Here is a 21,861-nt window from a genome sequence, read left to right on the forward strand (position 1 = left end):
TGATGGAAGTGAATGTTGTCTTCCAGAAGACCACAGTAAATGAGAGCAAGGGGATAGCAGTACTGTGTAATCAGTATACAGTGTTTTCCATATACTTTAACTATGATGTCTACTGATGTTTTGTGGCTGTGGGCTGTGCATTTTTTTTTAAAACATTTCTCAGTTTTAATTTCTAATATGGTAATTTTCACTGGATATGATTGATTTAATAAAAACTCATTGGGCTCCTCAGTAATTTTTAAGAGTGTAAAAGGGTTCTGAGGTCACATTTGAGAATTATTGTAAAATACTGCTGCATATGTTATTGGGGAGATAAGGTGAAGTAGTATATATAGCTTCAGCACACCTCCATGTGTGTACCATCAGTGAACCATTGCTGTTACTGTTTCTTTCCATCACTGTTGTTACTGACAGCCACAATTAAGGAGGCAAGGGTGGAGGACTGAGCATTCGAGGGTGGGTGGATGGGGAAGCAAGAGAGTAGACTGTCATGCTTTGCCTGGGTTCCAGGCTCTGGAAGGAGAGAGCTCACCTGGTGTTGGAGGCTCTGCAGGTCAAGGCCTGAGCCCAGCTGGCTGGGTTAGGCCACCAGATTAGGCTAAATGGCTCTGGAGGGGACTATTCAAAATGAGCTATGGGAGGTGCTGCCATAACTGCAGGAGGCTGGGGGATGTGTGTGAGCCACTAGGGCATGGAGGTGGCACCTGTTGATTGCCCTTCCCATTAATGGTGAGATGAAAGGAAGGAGAGAGCCTAGATCCTGTTTACCTGGGCAGAATTTGGCTCCTGTAATGACATCTTTTCAAACTCCTTTATTCCTTGTTGGAGGCACACAGTCTGGCTCAGATCCCATGCTCACCTGGGCTTTGCAAACCCAGGCTTGGCAGAGGACAGGTGTTTTGTCTGTCTTTTTGTTTTAACAAAGAAAGAGCAGGTAGGGAGTTAGGGGTTGGAGAAAGGAGGCTGAAGGGACAAGGGAGGGAAGTAGGGGTTGGCTGGATAGAGAAAAGGGAATTTCTCCCGTGGGGAGTGAGAGCTCTGATGGTTTGGGTGGGCTTCCATCAGGAGGGCTGTTGCTCTTCTGACTCCTAGAGTTCAGAGCATGTGGAAATTTTTTCTTTCTTTTAGATGAACTTTGAAAATAATGTGAAATAAATGGCTTGTTTATTTTTTATTTAAAATATCTTTAGTGTGCACAATATTCAAGGTATAAATATTATGAATATAACATATAGCATTTTAAAAAAGCTCTTTGATTACTTAGAGTGCTTACTAAACATAATCTGAGATTAAACTTCTGTTGCTTTGCTACAAAGGTGGAGAGAGAGAGAGAGAGAGAGAGAGAGAGAGAGAGAGAGAGAGAGAGAGAGAGAAATAGGGGGAGAGAGAATGCTAGCAAGCAAGTGCTCCAGAGGGAGAGAGATAAATCCATGCGTGTCTTTCCATCAGGAGAATTTGTTACCGAAAGCTGAGTCCTTGTCCCTATGCCAATCCAATAACAAGAACATGGTTTTGAGAAAAAGGAAAAAGAAGTTTTATTGCTTTGCTAGCAAAGGAGAAACACAGGGGTCTCCTGTCCCAGAGGCCCTGATTCTGCCCATGAGCAGGAACAGGGGTCTTTTAAAGAGGTAATTCAAAGGCTACATTCCACAGGTTCTTTGTTGGAATTGTAATTCACTTGTTAATTTGGGAGTTAGTCCATTTCTGAGATCTTCTGGTACCATCCCTAAAGTCTGGATAACTTAGTTTCTATGGTGGGTGTGTACTCAAGGACAGATAAATCTGCTTAAAATGGGGAAGAAAGGTAGCTCTGTTTTCCTTGAGATTAGGGAAGGGGAGAGATTAGGGAGGAGTAGGGACAGAGGAAGAGAAAGAAATGTCCATTTAAAAACTAAGTTGCAGTGGCAGAGCAGCGAGCAGCAAGGGCTGTATTCAGAGCATGAAGTGGACCACTATTGCAAGGTTATTTGAGATATCCAATTGCATAATATAAAGCCCTTTGATCTAAAATTGTTTTACTTTATATACTCTTATTTCATGATTATTTTTCTAAATCAGTTCAATAGTTTTTTATTGTTCACAGGTTTAGAAGTGGGATGCAATATTACCAAAGTTTTTTTTTTTTTTTTTTTTTTTGTGAAAGAAAATGTGTTAATTATAATTAAACTTGCAACTCAAGGGAAGCTGTGATGGTGTTTTGTTAATACCTGGCCCCATACTGAGGACTGAGAGCCTCCAGTTTGTTTCCATGTTTTTGTTATCTCCACTTATGAAAAGATGGAGTCAATTCTTCAGGGGAGGTCCCTGCTGGCCCCCTTGGACTTGGGCCTCTTCATCTTGTCAGGCACCAAGAAGGCAACTGCCAAAGAGGGCCTCCTGGGAAGCTCCATCATTCTTACTGGCTCTGGTGTGGGCATTTGTGTTCCCCGCTCTCTCCATCTCCCCATATACTCATTATTCACCTTTGCTGCCCAGTGGAGGAAAATAGCTGTTTCTGCATTTAGCAATTTATTCAAAGATGTTTGAATAAATATCAGTGGGCTCTATATACTTTATAATAAATTGAGAATGTTAGTGCTTTCAGTGTAATGGTCTTGATAAGTAATTTTGGTCATTAATAATTATTTCTGGCTACTCATTCACTTACTAGAAATTCTAAATCCCATGTGGTCATTAACTAATTTTATTCTTTTGTTTAATATTTATTTTTTAGTTGTAGTTGGACACAATACCTTTATTTTATTTATTTTTATGTGGTGCTGAGGATTGAACCCAGGGCCTCACACGTGCTAGGCGAGTGTTCTACTGCTGAGCCACAACCGCAACCCTCTAATTTTATTCTTAAAATTAGCTACTGCAAGGGTGACGATCATTAGCTCTGGTTTATAGATGAGGAAACAGGATCAGAGAAAGACCAGGTCGTGACTCAAATGTCACTTCTTCCAAGAAGTCTGTATCAGATTAGTCTGGCTTTTTGGCTTTGTAGCATTTATCATTATCTGAATTTATACATGTGTGCATCACGTATGTAGTTTTGTTTGCCTGTTCCTCCTTTATGTTAACTCCCATGAGAGCCAGTAACTGCATGGGTCTTGTTCGTGGCTGTTTTCCCAGGGCCTAGCCAGTGTCTGGAAGAACATAGGCATTCAGGAAACATTTGTTGCCTCAATAACTGCCTCTCTCCTACCCTCTGTATACCTTGCACTTTGTGTGGATGTTTGCAAGAAACTAGGAATCCATAGCCTCAGCACTAGTATGCCTCACATTATTGCCTATGAGGGGAATAGGGAATCCTACTAGTCCTCCTGTTAGATACAAGAAGAAGGGAGAGATGGAAGAGGCTGGTGAGGAACCTGGGTAAAGAATGACAGCTTCAGCTCTTTCCCTGTGTTAAGTTTATTACATGTACATTACACACCCAATGCTCTGTTATGTTTATCTCTTGAGTTAGAGAATTGGAGGTACAATACTCTGCTGTGTTTATTTATATATTTATGTGATAGAATACCTTGCCTCAGAAAAAGTGTTTAAAACTTTTTTATTATTTTGAAATAATTTTAGACTTAAGTTGCAAAAATGATGCAAAGTTCTATATACCCTTTACTCATCTTCCCCTAATATTAATGTTTTACATGGCACAGGGTCCAAAATCAAGAAATTAATAGTGGTACAAAATCAAGAAATTAATAGTGGTATAATTTTTTTTTTAAAAATTAAACTTTATTTAGATTTCACAAGTTCCCATTATTGTCCTTTTTCTGGTCCAGGATCATTTTATTTAGTTGATGTGTCTCTTGGTATCTTCTGGTATGTCACAATTTTTTAGTATTTCCTTATTTTTCATGATCTTGATTTTTGATGAGAACTGGTCAGTTGATTTTTTTCATGATCCTCATTTTGGATTTCTCTGATGTTTTATCATGATTAAATTGAGGTTATACAGTTTTGGCAAGAATACCAGATAAGTGATTTTGTGTCCTAGATATGGTTTGGGAAGTGAGTGACATGAAACCAGCATGTTAGTTTCTTTTTTTTTTTTTCTTAAATTTTTAGACATTGATGGACCTTTATTTTATTTATATATTTATATGTGGTGTTGAGAATTGAACCCAGTGCCTCACACATGCTATGTTAGTGTTCTACCACTGAGCCACAATCTTATTACAGGTGACAGTGACCTTGATTACTTTGTTAAGGTGGCATCTGCTTATTTTATGCACTGCAGTGTTTTATTTTTTTCTCATTAATTAAGTATCTCAGTGAAGGATCCTTTTGCAGGAAAAGTTTCTGACATCAGTTTGCCACAGGATTTGCCCCCCATGGAAATACATCTCAGATTTTCTAATAAAAGTCATTGTGAATATAAGATTCATTTAAGATATTTGCCCCCTCTTATTTAGTGAAAAAAGATTTGTCATATTATTGGAAATGCAGGAGTTTTGTGTTTTGGAAGGCTGTACAGAACTGTGTATAGAAGCAGCAAGACATTTACCAGGTCAATGCACATTGATATTTTCTACTTTCTACTATTTTATATTTTTTAAAAAATGTGGTTGTTATGCTCTAAATTGATTTTATGATCTGCAGTTGAAAAACACTGGTGTAGTGAATTTGTTATCCAGACAAGTTGGGGAAATTTGATTTTTGAAAATAAGAGAGACACTAAAATTAGGGTGGTATAGAGTGAATGTCATTTCTTTCCTCTGGGAAGCAGAGTGGCGGGGGGTAGGTGATGTTGGAGGAGATTGCTTGAGATCACAAACAGGATTAATCAAGCTTAGAATGAGAATTTTAAATTTTTTAGAGTATGTGTTTAGAACCCACTATGAGATGGCTTGTGATGTCTCACCTGGTTGCCTCTGCTGATTCTTATTTTCTGGGTCTTATTAACAGAGTCTAAGTAATCACAGTGATTCTACTTGGGGTCTTGGTGAGCTCCATAGAAGTGAGACTTACAAAAGTTCTTCAGGGCCAGGCATTGGTACTGCATATGCAAGTGACTCAGGACGCTGAGGCAGGAGGATTGAAAGTTGGAGGCCAGCCTCAGCAACTTAGGGATACCATGTCTCAAATAAAAAATAAAAAGGGATGGGTGTGTAGCTTGGTGGTAAAATGCCCCTTGGTTCTATCCCCCAATACCAAACAAACAAACAAAATTCTTCAGGGAACTTTGAAGACAGTGATTCAAGGTTATGAAGACTAGCTCAAAAGTGAAAAAAAAAAATTGTGGAGATAAAGCTTTTGAAAGTGGATTTTTGTCTGTTTTCTTCCTTTTCCCAAAGCTAATGTTTTCATGAGCCATCTCTACTTCATCAAATAGAAGGGCAATTGTGAGAAAACTGTCAGTACACCTGGTGTGCATGTGAGATGATTTAACTAAGATGCCTTTCTTTCAGTTATCATGTTGTTGTCATCTTCTTTTTGAAAGTTTTTAACTTTTTGTTCTGAAACATTTACAAGTTTTAAAAATAGTAGAGTTTTATTCTACCTTTTGCCTAACTTCCCCAAATATGATTATCTTCTGTTACTATAGTAAAATGATTAAAGCTAGGAGAGTAACATTGACATGATATTATTGACTTATGTATAGACTTTATTTAGATTTTTTAAATTGCCCTAATAATGCCTTTTATCTGCTCCAGGATTTAGTCTAAGATCCCACAGTGCATTTAGTTGTCATTCTTAATTAAACTTTTTTTGCTATTAGGCCAATATAGGCCAACTTTGCCTACATTGATGTAATGTTATATTTCTCCCAGAATATCTCTGCGCATTCAAAGGATTGAGGAATTACACCTTCTTTATTGGAGTATATATAGACATTTTGAGCTGTTAACACCAGTGAGGAATTAATTATTCAGTCTCATGAATCAAATGAAAAAGACATGTGGAGATTAATCCTTGATGGGTGGAAAGGGTTAGAGTTCAGAGTGAGTGTGAGAAGACAGGTCTCAGCCCTGTGTCAAGGATTGGATTCAGGCAGAATTAGTCCAGTTGTAGTACAGAAGCCACAAACTCAATGCCTGGAGTAATTCCTTATTAGAAGCTTTGAGCACAGAGGAAAGGATAAATGGCAGGAGAGTCTCAGCCTCAGAATTGGCGAAGTAAGAGGGCATGGCAGACCTTTTGTTACAAATTTAGTTTTAGTGGCTTAGAACTAGAGAAACCAAAGAAGTTTATTTTTTGCTCTGGTAAGCACACAACTGTTGTTTTTCCCAGTCAGCAGGTGTCTTTTTCCGTCTTCTGGAGCCTCACTGTCATCTCTGTCTAGCCAGTGGAAGAGGGTGAGGAGGTAGATAGGACACACCCACTTTTTTGTGCTAATGGAGGAGACATACTTCCCTAATGCTTACCTTCCATTGGTGGGACCTAGTCACATGGCTATGCTTGGATGCAGGGAAGGCTGGGAACTGTAATTACTGACTGGGAATCACTTTCCAGCTGCAGTTCTATACCATTAAAGGGAAGGTATCCATTTTTTCTGTACTCTGTGTCTGGAAAAATAGTGTTTCTCTGTTCCAACCTGTGGTGTCGTTCGCGACCTCTGCATTTGCCATTCTGTCTGCTGGAGGTCTTTCTTTCCTAGATGTCTACACATCTTGCCCTTTCCCTGCTTAGAATTTTATCCAAATGTCACCTCCTTAGTGTGGGCTTCCTCAGTTAACCCATTGATGATGACATCCCCTACCCCTGGCATTTTCTATCCCCTGTTTCTATCTTTTCTCTTTATAGTACTTATCACAATTTGGTATCTTATATATTTTCATTACTTGATGCTTTATTGTCTGAACCCCTCTATGAGCATTGGAACCATTTCTTCTTGTTCTTGGATTATGTTTGTTGTACTTGGCGTGTAGCAGGTGTTCAAGTATTGAATGAAAATGGAAACCTGGACTGTTAAAAACCCTAAAATCTCAGATTTTGGCAAAGATTATAGCTAAAACAAACAAGCAAACAGTCTACTATGTAGGCCAACCAGATCATCTCTGTGGGTGTGATGCTGTCTGCCAGCTGCCAGCCTGGCCCTTGGGTGGAGGGCCAGGTGCCAAGGGCTGAAGCTGGAAGACATGGATTTGCATTCTGTGTCTGCCACTTGCTCATTTTGTGTATTGCTTATTGGGTATATTGTTTCACTTCTCTTGGCCTCAGATCCTCCTTTTAAAACACAAGTCTGATAGTCTACCCCTTTCTTCCTCCTCCTATGTTACTGTGACAATTAAATGAGGTAGATGACACATAAGAACAACCAATTGTGGTGGATGCTCAACTAGCGTTTGCTGAGTTAATGGACTAGTTGAGTGTCCAAATGTTCTGGCCCTTGTCCTAGGTCCTGAGGTTAAGTGTCAAGTTGGACAATCCCAAGAGGCTTCTAGAAGGAACGTTGCTTAACTTAGATCTTGTAAGATGGGAAGATTCATAGCAAGAAGAGGATCTTTCAGTTATCCAATCTGTAATGAGCATCTCTGTGTATAGGGTTCTGTTTAGAGTTTGGAGATTAATTGGTGAAAAGGACAGATAAAGTGACTGCCCCTGGGGAGCTTATTTCTGTAAAATACCAGTCTGTAGAATTGTAGTACTTTTTTTTGAAGGAGGTACTGGGGATTGAACTCAGGGTCACTCAACCACTGAGCCATATCTCAGCCCTATTTTGTATTTTACTTAGAGACTGGGTCTCATTGAGTTGCTTAGTACATTGCCATTGCTGAGGCTGGCTTTGTACTTGCAATCCTCTTGTCTCAACCTTGGGAGCCTCTGGAATTAACAGGCGTGAGCCACCGTGCCCGGCTGTAGAATTGCAATGTAAGGCACAAATCTAATTTAGTTTTTTTTGGTGGCCACATTAAAAAAGAGAAAAAAAAGTGGATGAAATTAACTTTATTTAATGTAAGCCAGTATTTAAAAAAATGTAATTTTAACATGTAATCAATATGAAAGTATTAATGAAATATTTTACATTTCTTTTTTTCTCTGCCTTTGAAATCTGGTATATGTTTTATACTTATGGTACAACTCAGTTTGGACTAGCCACAGTTCAAATGTTCAGAGCTACATGTGGCTAATAACTGCCATGCTGGACAGCATAGGCCTAGTGAGTAAACAAAGGATTATAATATAGTGGCAGGTGGTCAGAGTTCTCTAAGGAAAATAAAGCACATTAAAAAGGTGGATAACCATAGGTAACAGTGGTCAGGGAAGGACCTTGTGTAGGTGATACTGATGAAAGAGGTAAGGTGGTGAGTTTGTGGGAGTATGTGGGAAGAATGTTCTAGGCAGAAGTGACAGCAATTGCAAAGACCCTGTGGTAGCAGTATACATGAATATTCAGTGGATACTAGGAGGCTCATAAGTCCTGAGTGCAATGAGGAGGGGCATGTGGTGGGTCATGTAGGTCCTAATAACCCATGGAAAGGTCTTAGATTTTATTATAAGTAATGTTAGGGCCATTGGAGGGGTATAAACATGGGTGCACTCATCTAACTTATGTTGTCAAAAGGTCACTTTGGCTGCTGGTGGGTAATGGACTCTTAAGGGGGTGAGAATGGACACAGAGCCGGATGTGGTGGCACATGCCTGTAATTCCAGTAGCTTTGGAGGCTGAGGCAGGAGGATTGCAAGTTCAAAGCCATCCTCAAAAAAAGTGAGGTGCTAAGCAACTCAGTGAGACCCTGTCTCTTAATTAAAATATAAAAGGGCTGGAGATGTGGCTTAGTGGTTGAGTGCCCCTGAGTGCAATATCAAAAAACAAAACAAAAACAAACAAACAAAACAAAACAAAAAAACTCAAAAGAGTGGACACAGGATGATTTGAGCAAGAGGCGTGAATGTGTATGATCATGATCATTCATACGACAATTCTCTAAGCAAGCATTTATTGACCAAACAAAGTGCAGAGTGTCGTATTAGGCACAGATTATGGAATGGATTTCTGCCCTCAGGAAGCTTAGACCAGAGAGCCAGTGACCAGAAGGGTTGAGTAGAGGAGCAGCGGGGGATGCGTCTTGTTGGGGAGGCAAGATGTGACGCCACTTGGCAGAGCTTAGTTTTTGCTGGGCTGATCACCAAACTAGGGTGTCAGGAAAGAGCTTCAACCTAAGTGACCTGTAAATTCCATTTGGCACTGAGAACAACAGCTTTTATTCTGTTGGCAGTGGACAACCACTGAAGGTGAGCTGGGGAGATGTGGGCTGATGTTATCAGTGTCTGATGAGGTCAGTGCCCTGTGTTAGGAGGAGGAGGAGGATGGTAAAGGAGAGAAGTAGGAACACTCTAAAGGCTGGCTTTCCACCAGTGTAATTCCAGTGTAACTTATACTGAACTTCTACTAACAAATAGTTTTCAGATTTTCTGATGACTGATAAATGAATTGATGAATCAGTGGGAAGGATTTATTTTTCTTTTCCTGACACATCAAGTGCTCGTGATATTGATTTGATTTTCTTTGATTTGATCTTGGCTGGAATTCCTTTCTCTTTTGATTTTGAAGAGTCAAAATTTTGTGGTTGTTTTCCTTGTGCCATCTTTCCCCTATTTCCTTGTAGTCTACTTTGATTTTTGAGGAACAGCTATCATTAATCAGTACTGGATAAACCTGATACATTTTCTTAGCCTTTGAAGCATGTTTGTAGTTATTGATTTGCTGTTTCTTATCTATTTGTTTATTTATTCATCCATTTAGCAGACATTAAATGCTTTTTGCCTGTGGGAAACTACTACTTTTGGCCTTTGGACTGCAGCCTGATTAAATCAGTAAAGTTTCTTTGGGAATCTCACTGCCCTGTGATCTCAAACTTTTTCACCATGCTCATGCACAGGGAAGGATGTGATATAGGCCTGAATGGAAAAGGAAAGGTCATCAGGTGGTTCTAAAGTTTTGTTCTGTCATTGGTACCAACCACTTACATAATTTTATATGTGTTATTGATCTTCTGATCTCATCTTGCTTCATCTGTGCAAAGAGGATACTAATACCTTATTTATAGGGTTATAGTGAGGGCTTAAGGAATTAATGACTGTGAAGTGCTTGAACAGAGTAGTCACAGTCACTGTTAACTATTATAATTTTGTCTTGTCTCTTAGGATTTTCATGAGTACTATGGTTATGTGGACTAGAATCTTACATAATACAATAAAGAATGGACAGAGTCCACTTCTCACCAAGTACTCAGTTCTGCTGTGTAGATGATATGGAACAGTGAGTTTTTGGAAAAAGGAAGATCAGTATTAGCCTAAGCCTGCATACATCATGTTATGGGGGAAGTTGAGCTTTGAGGTCCAAATAGGCCTAGCATGATGAAGAACAGTGTTCTCTTGGTGACTTTGTCATCTTGCAGCCATTGAATATTCACTGAGTCTTTTCTTTGGCCAGGGATGAATAAGAGCATGATTTCTGTTTCTTAAGTAGCTCATGATCTTGTTGAAACAACAGAAACAAAGAAAGCCTCACAAGTTCTCTAGGAAGTAATGTTGCTTTCAAGGCATGGCAGTGTGGGGGTGGGGAGTTGTTTAGTGGCTCCTTCTGAGGGCAAGAGAAACATCCTAGAGTATGCCTATGACTAAGGACACATTCAGAGGCTCTAAACTGGCCTGTGGTTAGAGAAATGCAAGGTATTCTTAAATGCTAGAACTTCAAGGTGGGTGGTAAGAGGAAAGTGGAGAGCTGCAAAGTTCCAGAGTATTTTACCAGTTGTGCACTTTGGACCTTATTATTGTTCCTGTTCATTCTTCTAAAAATTATTTAACTGTAAGCTGATTCTTTAGGTAGCAGGAGCCACTTTGCAAATAGGTGTAGCACAATGAGATTTGTATAATGTAAAACCTGGGAGTGAGACCACCAGCTTCCAGAGGCATGTGTGAGGCCTATGATATAAAACTGAGCAAAGACAGTTCTGAACTAGAACACTGTCATCAGAATGAATCTACTCACCCATCCACTCCTTACCATTTGCCCAACTCATTCATTCAGTCATCTATATATCCATTTCTTGCCCCCACCCACCCATTTACTCAACCATTCACCCAGCCAGTCAACTGCCTAACCACTCAAATCCCATCAGTCATCTATCTACCAAACTAAACACCCCAACATGTACATATCATTTATTAACTCCTTTATCATAGCTCACCTGTTTGTGGTGGGTGCTCAGATATCATGGTTAGCAAGACCAGTCACTTTCTAGTTCTTCTGGAGCTTCCAATCTAGTTAGGGAGATTGACATCATAGAAAAGCAACAACAATAACAACAACCACAAACACTTCTGTTAAGAACCTATACCAGAGGGACCTGATCCAGACTGGGGAGAAGGAGCCAGGAAGTCTGCCTGCAGGAAGGGACCTCTAAGCTACATCCTGAAGGGTTCCAGAGAGAATTAAGGGGTCGAATTAATAGTGACTGCCAAGAAGGAAGTTGAGGTAGAGGAATGGATGACAACTCCAAAGTGTCTGGAGGTGCTGGCTGGGTAAAATGGTCTTGGCCAATTTCTAAGCAATCCAGAGTATAGAATTCATTACACCAAGACAAGCTGCAGACAGTGTGAAATCTGGACAGTGGTGGTCCTGGCTCTTTCTCACATGTTGTTCCCCAACTTTGTGTCTTTCCCTTCTTGGCCAAGAGAGAATGGACTGATTCCTGGGAATCTTTTCTTTCTTTCTCTTTTTCATAAGAAGTGACTTTCATAAAAATTGCTAGAAAGAAGTTCCATCTACCATTGACTGATTGATTGATGGATTGATTTATCATTCACAAAGTATTTAAATACATTGCTGGGTATGTGTAAGTATAGCAGATCTCAAAGTTTTGATTTTGAGATCCCTTAAACTCTCAAAAATTATGGACCCTGAAGAACTTTGGCTTTGTGGTAAATTTGTGTTTATCATATTAAAAATTAAAATAAATCACAGGAAAACGTAGGCACATATTTCTTTGCCATTAGCAAGATAAGAGTGAAAAAGGAAAAGAGTGTCCAGGTATCAGTATGAAAATAGTTTTGATGTTGGAGAGCCCTCCAAAACCTTTAAAAACTGCTGTGCTGCTGTCAGGGGTACAGTGGACTATGAGCCAGGAAGGCCTAGCTTTTGTTGTCTAGGTCTTGTGGAAACATGGAATTGGGGTCTGAGACTTGCAGCATCAGGGAAGGATCATGGAGGGAGACATATCAGCTGAGAGCAAAAGTGGGGTTGAGCCAAAAAGCATGAGTGGTAGAGGGACAGTTTGGGGGAGGTCCAGAGGCCTTATTCGAGGACTTGAAAGAAGTTCATTTTGGTTGCACATTAATATTGCACTTGCGAGGCTGATACCAGCCATTTGATTCCTCTGTATGTCTTCAGCATGATGTGATTTTCTCTGCTTGTTCTTAAGTCCTTTTTCTGTGTAACTGAAGGAAGCTAAGGACCTCTTTGTGTTGGAGAGCTTCCTATTAGAAGGGCTCAACTGGGGTTGTCAAGCTTAGAAAATGCAAAGGAAGTGGAATGCTGAAACATGAGGGGAGCTCAGAGGAAGTGTCGGTTTGCAGGAGAAAGGAGGCTGAATGAAAAGGCATGATTAATCATAAAAGACTGGAAGGTGATACTTGAGAATTGAGGACTTGAGTCAACAGAAGTGGGGCTGTGCATCTGATGTCATCCTGTTATCTCAAGATGAGGCCTCTTGGCCTCAGTCGATGAGCGCCACACATTATGTTAGCTCCAGCCCCTGCCTGCCTTTGAAATGAGGTCCACTTAGTAGAGGTGTAGCTGTTTGGCCAGGTGTAGCTGTTTGGCCAGGTGCAACTTGAGACTGACTTCCTTTGCCCTGATATGGTGTCCTAGGGTCTTGCTCTGTTGGGCAAGGACTATTTGGTCAGCTGAGCCACAGAAATGAGGCCAGACCTGTTGTACTGTTGGTCTCTGTTTTATTGGAAAAAACACTGGTGATATCAAAGGGCTTTCTTACCTCAGGCCATTCTGGCTTGATGACAGGTTATTTCTTTTATTTCTACCTGTAAGTTGTGGTAGTATATTCAATTGCCAGGAATCTGGGGTGAATTGTTGAGTGTTCAGAACCTGATAATATTGTTTCAGATTTATAGCCCCAGGGGATTGGCAGCTTCCTTCTTCAGACATTAAACACCTAGATGGCATCAGAAGGTGAAAATACTGTCACAGAGTCAGATGGAGTGAAAGTTAGGGAGATACAGCTCACACTGAAAAGGCAGAAGGAAATGAGAGAGAAAGAGAACACCCCTTCCCTGGTGGCTTCTTTAATAAACCCTAAATAAGAAATTAGAAAATCTGAACTTATTGGCTCCAACTGGGTTATATCGTATTTTATCTTGTAAAAAGCAGCTTGATTGTTTTTTATCACATCAGCCTGTGTTGTCATTGCTCTCTGTCCCTTACAGGCACCATGGATGGGAGAAAAGAATAAAATCCACCAGCTAGTGCATGGTGATGGTCTCAAGGAACCACAGTCAGATCCTTTAGAGATGCTGCCAGTTAGTCATTTAAGAAAGTGTCTTACCATTAGAGGCATAGTCCCTTCTCTTGTCTCTGGGTTTCCTGTAGAGGCCCCCACTCTCATGTCTGGAGTACCGGACTGGGAGAACAGAGTGGGCTAGGTTGCCTTGGGGATCTGAGCACTCCTTTTGGGAAGACACTGTACAACTCCTTCCCCCTCCCCCCAATCTCCTTTGGAACATGGACACAGGAGGGCCATATCCTAGCCATGCTTGTTACCAGTGTTTTGAGAGAGATCAGAAATCCAGGTTCTGTGTAAAACCTGACTTTTAAAATATTGTCAACTAATTACAGACATTTTAAAGCATTGGTCCTAGTCCTGGGGTGCCATTTTGAAACTTCTGGTTTAGAATGAATATTTTAAAATGCCTCTCATTTAAACTTTTTATTTACTTTTTGTCATTATCCCTTATGCACTCCTACAATATTAGCATTTTCAGTATTTTGGTGAGGTTTCTCTGTGTGGTCTTTGTTTTTCCTCTGTTGAGAGACAAGCAGCCTTTCATGGGATGTGTAGAAAAACTGATCTTGTCCTGGTTGCCACAAAGATCCAGACATTGGTATTTCTAGGGAGCAGTTAACAGCCAAGAATCTGGGCCTTCTCCAAGATACAGCTCGGGAAGATGGTTTCATGAACCATGCTGGTTACCAGCTGGTTATGCTGGGCAACTGTTTGCTATGTGGAAGATTGGTCATTCATTGCCCATGATGGTCAGGTTAGTGGTAGAATTAGGCAAGACTTGCTGTCAATTTAGGGGTAGGTAGACAGGCTGATTAGGTTGTCAAAGTGCTGGTCAATTAGAGATTTGGAAACTGGAACTGGGTCTTGGGGTTCTGAAGCTTGCCCTGCACTTTCTGTGAAGCTTGTTCTTTGCAGGCTCGGTCCTTCTTTCTCTCTCTCCTTTGATTTTGTGCAAGCCTATATCACAGTGAATTTTCTCCTATGGGCTTTGGTAGTGACATCTGATTGTAGAGTGATCTACAGTTTGGTCTTTCTGAAACACTTAAAGGACAAGGAGGGAAACACAGGACAGGACACTGGAATGCAGCCTTCCCAGAAGATGCCTGCTTCCCATCTCAGAGTCAGACTTAGTTGGTTTGAGGTGCAGCCTGGGCATCAGGGCTTTTAGAGCACCCAAGAAGTTCCTGTGTGTAGCAGAGTTGGAGAATTCTTGGGTTGGAGTCCTTGCTGAGGTTTGGTTTACTGCGCAAGCAACTGGATCTGCATTGCTCTATGATATCAGGTAGCCCTGGGTAATGGTTAGCAGCAATAGGCTCTCCTTTAGTAATGTCCTGATGTTTCTCAGGTGAGGGCTAGATGAACATGAGTATGAGCGGAGTGTGGCTTCTCCAGCTTTTTTTTTTTTTCTTTGCTATTATGTTGAGCAATCTCCTCTGAAATCTCTGGCGAGAACTGCTATTCCCTGTCTGACTGGTATAATCTGAAAGGATTGTAAGCTGAGCTGGAGAGGGCAAGGAGCTGGTCTTTGTTAAGCAGTGCTCCATCAGGCACTGAGGAAGGCAGTGGGTTCATTTCAGTGTTCAAAGAATATCCTATAAAGGAAAGGTCTGATGACCTACCCTTCTTAATATAAAAAATGTGTTTGGACTTCCTTTTTGGTCCAACTTTGTTCACTTGGAAGCCAATAGAAGCCAGGTCTCTCCTTGGTCTGACCTCCCATGCCCAAAAGCTAGTTCATAGGTTCATCCAGCCTTTTGTTTCATCCATATGGAGTAATCATGGACCATCAAAGGGCACTGGCCATGACTATATGCCTCTGTATTCTCACAGAGTCTCATAAAGAAGAGACATATGTGTTTGTCTATCAACCTATTCCTGCCTCTGGCTGCAGTGGCTCTCTCTAATTTAATATGTGAGTGAGCCCTGGGAAAGTGACGGAAGGATGTAGTATGCATCATGTGTCCTTAGATTGGACAGTCAGCATGTACTTAGAACAACCAGACATAATTCACAAGTATTTAAAAATAAAGAATCTTTTTGTTTCTGATAATCTTTTTTTTGAACTGTGCCCTCAGGATTATGTGGATGAAGACGACATTTCATAAACAAAACTTGGAAAGATCTTCATAAGATCAGCTATATAATGGTTCTTCATTAATGAGGGCTTTGGCTAAAAACTTTGACAAGTGTTTTCTCTGGCTTCCCTCCCATTTCTACCTATTTTTGAAAGGTCATGTTAAAATGAATGTCTCTGTTGGCCTGTGAGCTCCCTGAGGACAGGGCTTTTGGTTGGTTTTGTCCACTGGTATACCCCCACTGCTTCAGACAGTACTGGCACACAGTAGTGACACAATCGACATTGGTTGGATAAATGGTTGGGTCTTGATTTCGTGATGGAAATGAATGCATTGGTTGAATATCTGCTCTGTGCCTGGCTTCCTGTTGCCTGCTTTCTTCTATCACATCTTTTAGCAAAAGTGTACATTGGCTAGTTTATTTTTTTAATTTTTTATTTTTTAGAGAGAGAGAGAAAGAGAGAGAGAGAGAGAGAGAGAGAGAGAGAGAGAATTTTTAATATTTATTTTTTAGTTATCGGCGGACACAACATCTTTGTTTGTATGTGGTGCTGAGGATCGAACCCGGGCCACACTCATGCCAGGCAAGCACGCTACCGCTTGAGCCATATCCCCAGCCCCATTGGCTAGTTTATTAACCACAGCACTGCTGTGCAATGAGTACTTTTTGAGAAAGCTGTGTGTAATAGGTGTTATTTAAGAACATTATACAGATGAGAAAACCAAGGCCAGCTAAGTTATATATTGTACTCAAAGTCCCAAAGCTGCTAAGAGTTAAGGTTTCAACCCTAAACCTATTGCCCTTCCCTCTTCCTCCATTGTTAAACCTCTGTGCTTGGCAACATAGATGTTAGGTGCTGTGCTGGAGGGAAAAGTTACAGGAAACCAAGATCTCATCTCTTCCCCCGTGACTGGCAGTAAAGTCTTTTGAAGAAAAAGTCCCTCAGTTCAGTTTGAATTTATACCAGGGCCTCTCCCCTAACTGGTATATTTAGGAGGTGATGTTGTAAAAGGAATCAGTCTCCTTTTTACAGGCCAGTTATTGTATTTTTTCCCCAAAAGCTGTCACTAAGAACATTTTTCTAAAATAGAGATAAATCTGGAGGAAGGTTGTAGTGATGGTGTGGATGAAGACTGAGAAGACACATTTCTTTGTGTTTCATGGCACTGCAGCACTACACTAGGATGTCTCGGGGCATTGAATAGTTGATTTAATATCTGAACACTGGAAATCAGTGTTCTTGTACTTCAAGTATTGAAATCTGTACTATCTCTTTTGAGCTTCCACTTTTTGAAATGAGTTGATGCTTGTATGTTTGGGGGAAGCATATCAGAGTAGTATGGGCATATGCGCTTCCTTGTTTTTCTTGTGAGCCCAGAGGAGACAGAATCCCCTATGACTTGGTCCTGGAGTCAAGGTCAAAGCTGTGAATCTGCAGGAAGAGACAAGAGCTTTGTTTCTTATGGAATTAACATCTGCCAAGTTATCTGATGCTTATGGGGAGAATGTGTCTTTATTTAAAAAATTTAAAAGGACACTAAACTTTGAAAGCATTAGCTTAAGTGCCTGAGTTCAAGAAAAGTCTCCTGTTTTCAGTATGAGTATTTCATTCATTCTTTATTTACCAGATATAGCCATCTCCCCTGTATTCATGGGACATATATTCCCAGAAGCCAGTGGATGTTTGAAATCAAGAATGGTACCATACCCTATATATGCTATTTTTTTTGTATGCATACATACCCATCATAAAGTTGAACTTATAAATTTGAAACAGTAAGGATTAACAACAGTAACCAATAATAAAGTAGAATAGTTATAACAGTATGTGGTAACAAAAGTTACATGAATGTGGTCTGTCTTTCAAGAGTCAGATATTAATATTTTGGACCGTGTCTAGTGCATATGGCTGAATAAGAGAAAACGACCAAAATACATTCATCCCAGTGCTTCCTTTACATCAGAATAGTGCTTGGTATCGTGAGATGTGTAAAATACTAGGCTTTATCTAGGAAGCTCCTAAACTCCTATACCTGGTAAATAAAGAATGGAAGACAACCATATAGCTTCCCCATAGTCAGCAGGTCTAAAGTAATTGCTGTGGGGTGTTGTGGACTGTCACACAAAAGATAGTGGCAGGGAGGGATCTGGGATGTCTTTCTGGAGAAGAAGACACATTTATAGGCTTTGAAGTATAAGTCAATTGGAGGATAAAGGTACATTCCAGGCAGGAGGACCAGAGTGAGCAAGGCCAGAGGCAGGTCTTCATGAGGCTAACAAGAAGGAATAGTGAGGAATGTGGGGACCTTGGATGCTGCTGGCTTTGTGGTAGAAGATGAGGCTACATGGGCTTCATGTTTCCCCATCCAGGGCCTAATACATTTGATGACTTGGCCTGTTGGAGTAATCTTCCTGTGATGCCTTTAATTACTGACTGGCCCACTATGTTCCTGTGGGAGCTGTAACTCCTACCTTCAGGATGATGTAGTTGAGTCAGGTGAGGGGCACTAGCTTTATCCTCAGTAGTTCTTTATGGCTTTGAAGTTGCTTAATTCTTGTGACCTTTTGCAACTCTTACTCCATAGGAACAACTGTGAGTAAGTCATGCAACTTTCCTGGGCTTCAGTGACTCTCTGTAAGTTGAGGTCATAGGCTGAGTCTCTTACTCTCTTCTGAGTCCATTTCTTTTCACATGCTCCATTTCCCTGAACTTCATCTTGACTCTCAAACCCTTTACCATCTTGACCCCCAGTTTTCTTCCCTGTAGAGTATCCAGAGTTCCCTGTTAAAATATCATCTTTAACCTTGAGCAGCAAAATTTAATTCTTTTTAATTTTAGGTGTAACATATGAAGTTCTTTAACTGTCTATCAGTTCTTTTCAACTAGGACCAGGGTTCCATGTCAGAATTAAGTTCTCATGACCTGAGAAAGGCATCTGTTACATGTAACAAATTGACTTCTCTCTTGGTCTTTAGAGAGGTTATAGTTGTGTACCTTCTTTAAAAGAACTTTCCTGCTCTAGGAAGAGAAGCCCCAGCTGGAAGTCAAAAGTGAGAACCCAAAAGACATAGCGCTGTTGTGAAATTTTGTTCTGAAATTGGGGTTAGGGGCATTGAGCTTTATTCAGAAGAGTGGTTGAGACCACTGTCTACTGAAATACCATCTCAGAAGGAGCTGAGAGGCAGTTAAGCTTTATAAAATCCCAATTCTTCAGGGAAGCACTGCAGATTAATCACTGCAGTGGTTCCCAAACCTACTGAATCATTAGAATCTTTTTAGATGGTTAAACGTACTCCTGAATCCCTATGTTAGAGAGTTCTATTTGTTAGGTCTGGGTTGAAGCTCTCCAGATGATTCTGGCTATTGGTCATCAGGTCTAGGGCATCACAGAAGTGGCCCAGTTGTCTTGAGTACATCTGTGTTCTCTAGTTTTGGGCCAGCATCGCTTGTATGTGTAGCTGTGATCTCCTTGCTCTATACTCATCCCTTTAGAGTCTATACAGAGCTGTTAGAGTGGTATTTAAAAAAATGTAAATGTGATTTTTGCTGTTTTCCTATATGCAAAGCCTTTCTGTGCAGTGGCCTCATCACATTTCAATTTCAAAATCTTAGCCATTTTAGCCAAAGTCTGGAAGATCTGACATGATTGGCTTCTGCCTTAAGGCTTTTCCATTTTTGCCTTTCTTCTATACTTACTATGGTCTCCTTATCCTTTCCCCAAAGTCTCTGGCTGGCTCCTTGCCATTGTCTTTACCTGGAATGCCCTTCCCCTGGCTTCTGTCTATTCAAGTCTTTGTTCACATATCACCCCCTTTCAGACTTCTTTTCTGGCTGCTTGCCTCCCTTTACCTGTCAGTCCTATTCCAAGGCACCCATTCTTATATCCTTGTAGCCCTTATTATTATCTAAAATGACATTGTATTATTGCTTTTATTATTATTATTTTCCCCAATGTCTCACCGAAATGCAGAGTACATGAGAACTGAGCCTTTGTATGGTTTGCCTCTTTATCCCTATACCAAGAGTATTATCTGGCTTGTGAAGGCACTCAGTAAATATTTGTAAATGAATGAATATATAAATCTGTCTATACAGTGTTCCAGATAAGGAATTGTCTAGCCTCTGACTAAATCTCTTCAGTGATGATTCTGCACATCTCAAGGCAGTTGCATTTTATATTGAGACAATTCTGATTCTTAGGCTATTCTTTCTTCAACCAAAAGAAGAAGAAGAAAAAACCATTTGCCTCCTTGCTCAGTAGCCCCAGCTTGGTAGTTTTTGCTGGGGAGTTGTTGATGCTATATCACATATTCATCTATAGTGTTTCTTTTCTTTTTCTTCTTTTTTTTTGAAGCATATATTATTTTTATTTGTCAATTAAAAAAAAAATAAACAGTGCTGGTTTTGGAAGCCCATGTACTAAATGAAATGAAACAGAGATCAGCATGATCACTGTGCAAGGACTACATGCAAATTCGTGAATGTTTCATATTTTAATAATACTGATGATGAAATAAAATGTCTAGTCCCAGTATGATAATAGGTAAAGATGGCTAGCTGCCTGTAGAGGATGTTTTTTGTTTAATTATAAACTAATTGTCCCTAGAAATTTGCATTCCAATTAGGGCAGATGACGCCCAAGTTTGAGTAGAATCCAAGCTTATATGGTATTTCTAAGAGGAATCCGTGTGGTAGGTACTGTTTGCTGTTCAGATTCTCCTTTTTGAGGTCTTATTGTCCAGCCTCTGCAGTGATGTTAGCACAGCTTTCAGCTGTCAGCCCCTCAAGGATGGTCTGGTCTGTGGTGTGCCCTTTTCCAGGCAGTGCCTAGTCCCTGACTGTTCATTGCAGGGGTATAAAGAACAGCCATATTGTTCCCACTTGGGGCCATTCTGAAGGGCCATTCCCCTCCAGAACTGTCCATGAAGTTGGCTGAGGCTGTTGTTGGGTCTATGTCTCAGTTCTGCTTCTTCCTCTGCCCTGCCTTTTTCTGTCTCCACCTTTTCCCAGGGGTTTTCCCAAGGGCACACCCTAATGAATACTTTGCATGCCAGACTTCCTCAGATTGAGGCTTTTCTTCAGATCCCAACCTATAACTGGTACCAGTTGGCTCTTTGCCTAATCTTTTAGGTTTATAACACCCTCCCCAGGCCTGGTAAGGTGATAAAAGTCTCACCTTATTAGCTCCCTTCTGCTGTGGCAGGGGTCAGCTGAGGATTTCATTCAGCAGGCCATTCATAGTGTCTGTGAGCTATGGTAGCACTGTTGGCCTGGACTCTTCCATGGTGACACCCCATAGGCAATGGAGTGGAGGCAGTTCCAACTTCTTACCAGCTGCCACCCAAGGTTGGTATTAGGATGTTGGTTCTGGTGCTCCTGACCTAACTGACCACGGTGTGGTGTGGTGAGGCGAGGCCTGTTCTGAGAAACTGAAATGAAGTCAGGGTGATTGCTTGAAAAACCCACTTCAGGATTTATTTTTTCAGTATACTTTCCCCTGGGTTTTTCTCAGAAGTTAAGCTGAAGGCTTTTATGATTTCATGGAGAGCAACTAAGAGTAGTCAATGGTCCCTGGTTGTGTACTAACTTCTCTTGATAATCTTGTTTCAAGTGCTGAGGATCAGCCAGAAAGGACAAGGTGTAGCATTAGGAAGAAAGGGCTTCAGGGAATATAGTGATTCTCCCTGAAAGTTTGATGCCAGACTTTGAGATAAAGGTGACACATTTTTCTGAAACCTCCACTACTACATGGTATTGAAGTGTCACTCACATGCAGTTTGGGCTTGGGTAGGAGGTGAATATATGTGCATCCAACTGCGAAGGTCCTGATGAGTGCACAGGCTTTGAGAGGTGGTGATGATGTCTGAGTTAGTAGGCAAAAATGAAGTGTGAGTATGTAATATGCAATATTTAGGACAGACTTATACAAAGAAATTGTTTGGTGATTATTTGAAATTCAGTTTAATTGGGCATTCTGTGTTTCATCTGGAACTCTTAAAAAAATAAAAAGAAGTGTCATAGAGTAGAGCTGAGAAACTGAGTCATTTTTTGAGCCTAAGGGATCAGAAGTGTTCTCTGAGAAAGGAACTTGGGGATGGTTTTGAATCTTGGGTATCATTTTGCCTGGTGGGAATGTAGAGTGGTAGAGAAGGGCAGGGGCAAAACTAGGCAATGCCAGAGAATGACCAAGGACCTGGGGGTGGGGTAGGATGGAAGTGCAAGGCCAGAGGGGCCTTGTCCTCTGTAGGGCTCTGGGTGGGCTGTCAGGTGAGGAGTGTCCCATGGACTTGTCCTAGAGCTTGAGGAGCTGCTGGTGTTTTATTGTTAAAT

General features: G+C 40.8%; 1 protein-coding gene and 1 pseudogene across 6 annotated transcripts in view; both read left to right on the plus strand.

Annotated features, from left to right (window-relative positions):
* The window catches only part of Kif16b (kinesin family member 16B), a 307,313-nt gene that overhangs the window by 8,816 nt on the left and 276,636 nt on the right, over positions 1-21,861 (plus strand). The window lies entirely within an intron of this gene.
* LOC113189055 (U6 spliceosomal RNA) lies at positions 19,929-20,027 on the plus strand (annotated as a pseudogene).

Source organism: Urocitellus parryii, chromosome 6 (assembly GCF_045843805.1).
Source record: "Urocitellus parryii isolate mUroPar1 chromosome 6, mUroPar1.hap1, whole genome shotgun sequence".
Taxonomy (NCBI): domain Eukaryota; kingdom Metazoa; phylum Chordata; class Mammalia; order Rodentia; family Sciuridae; genus Urocitellus; species Urocitellus parryii.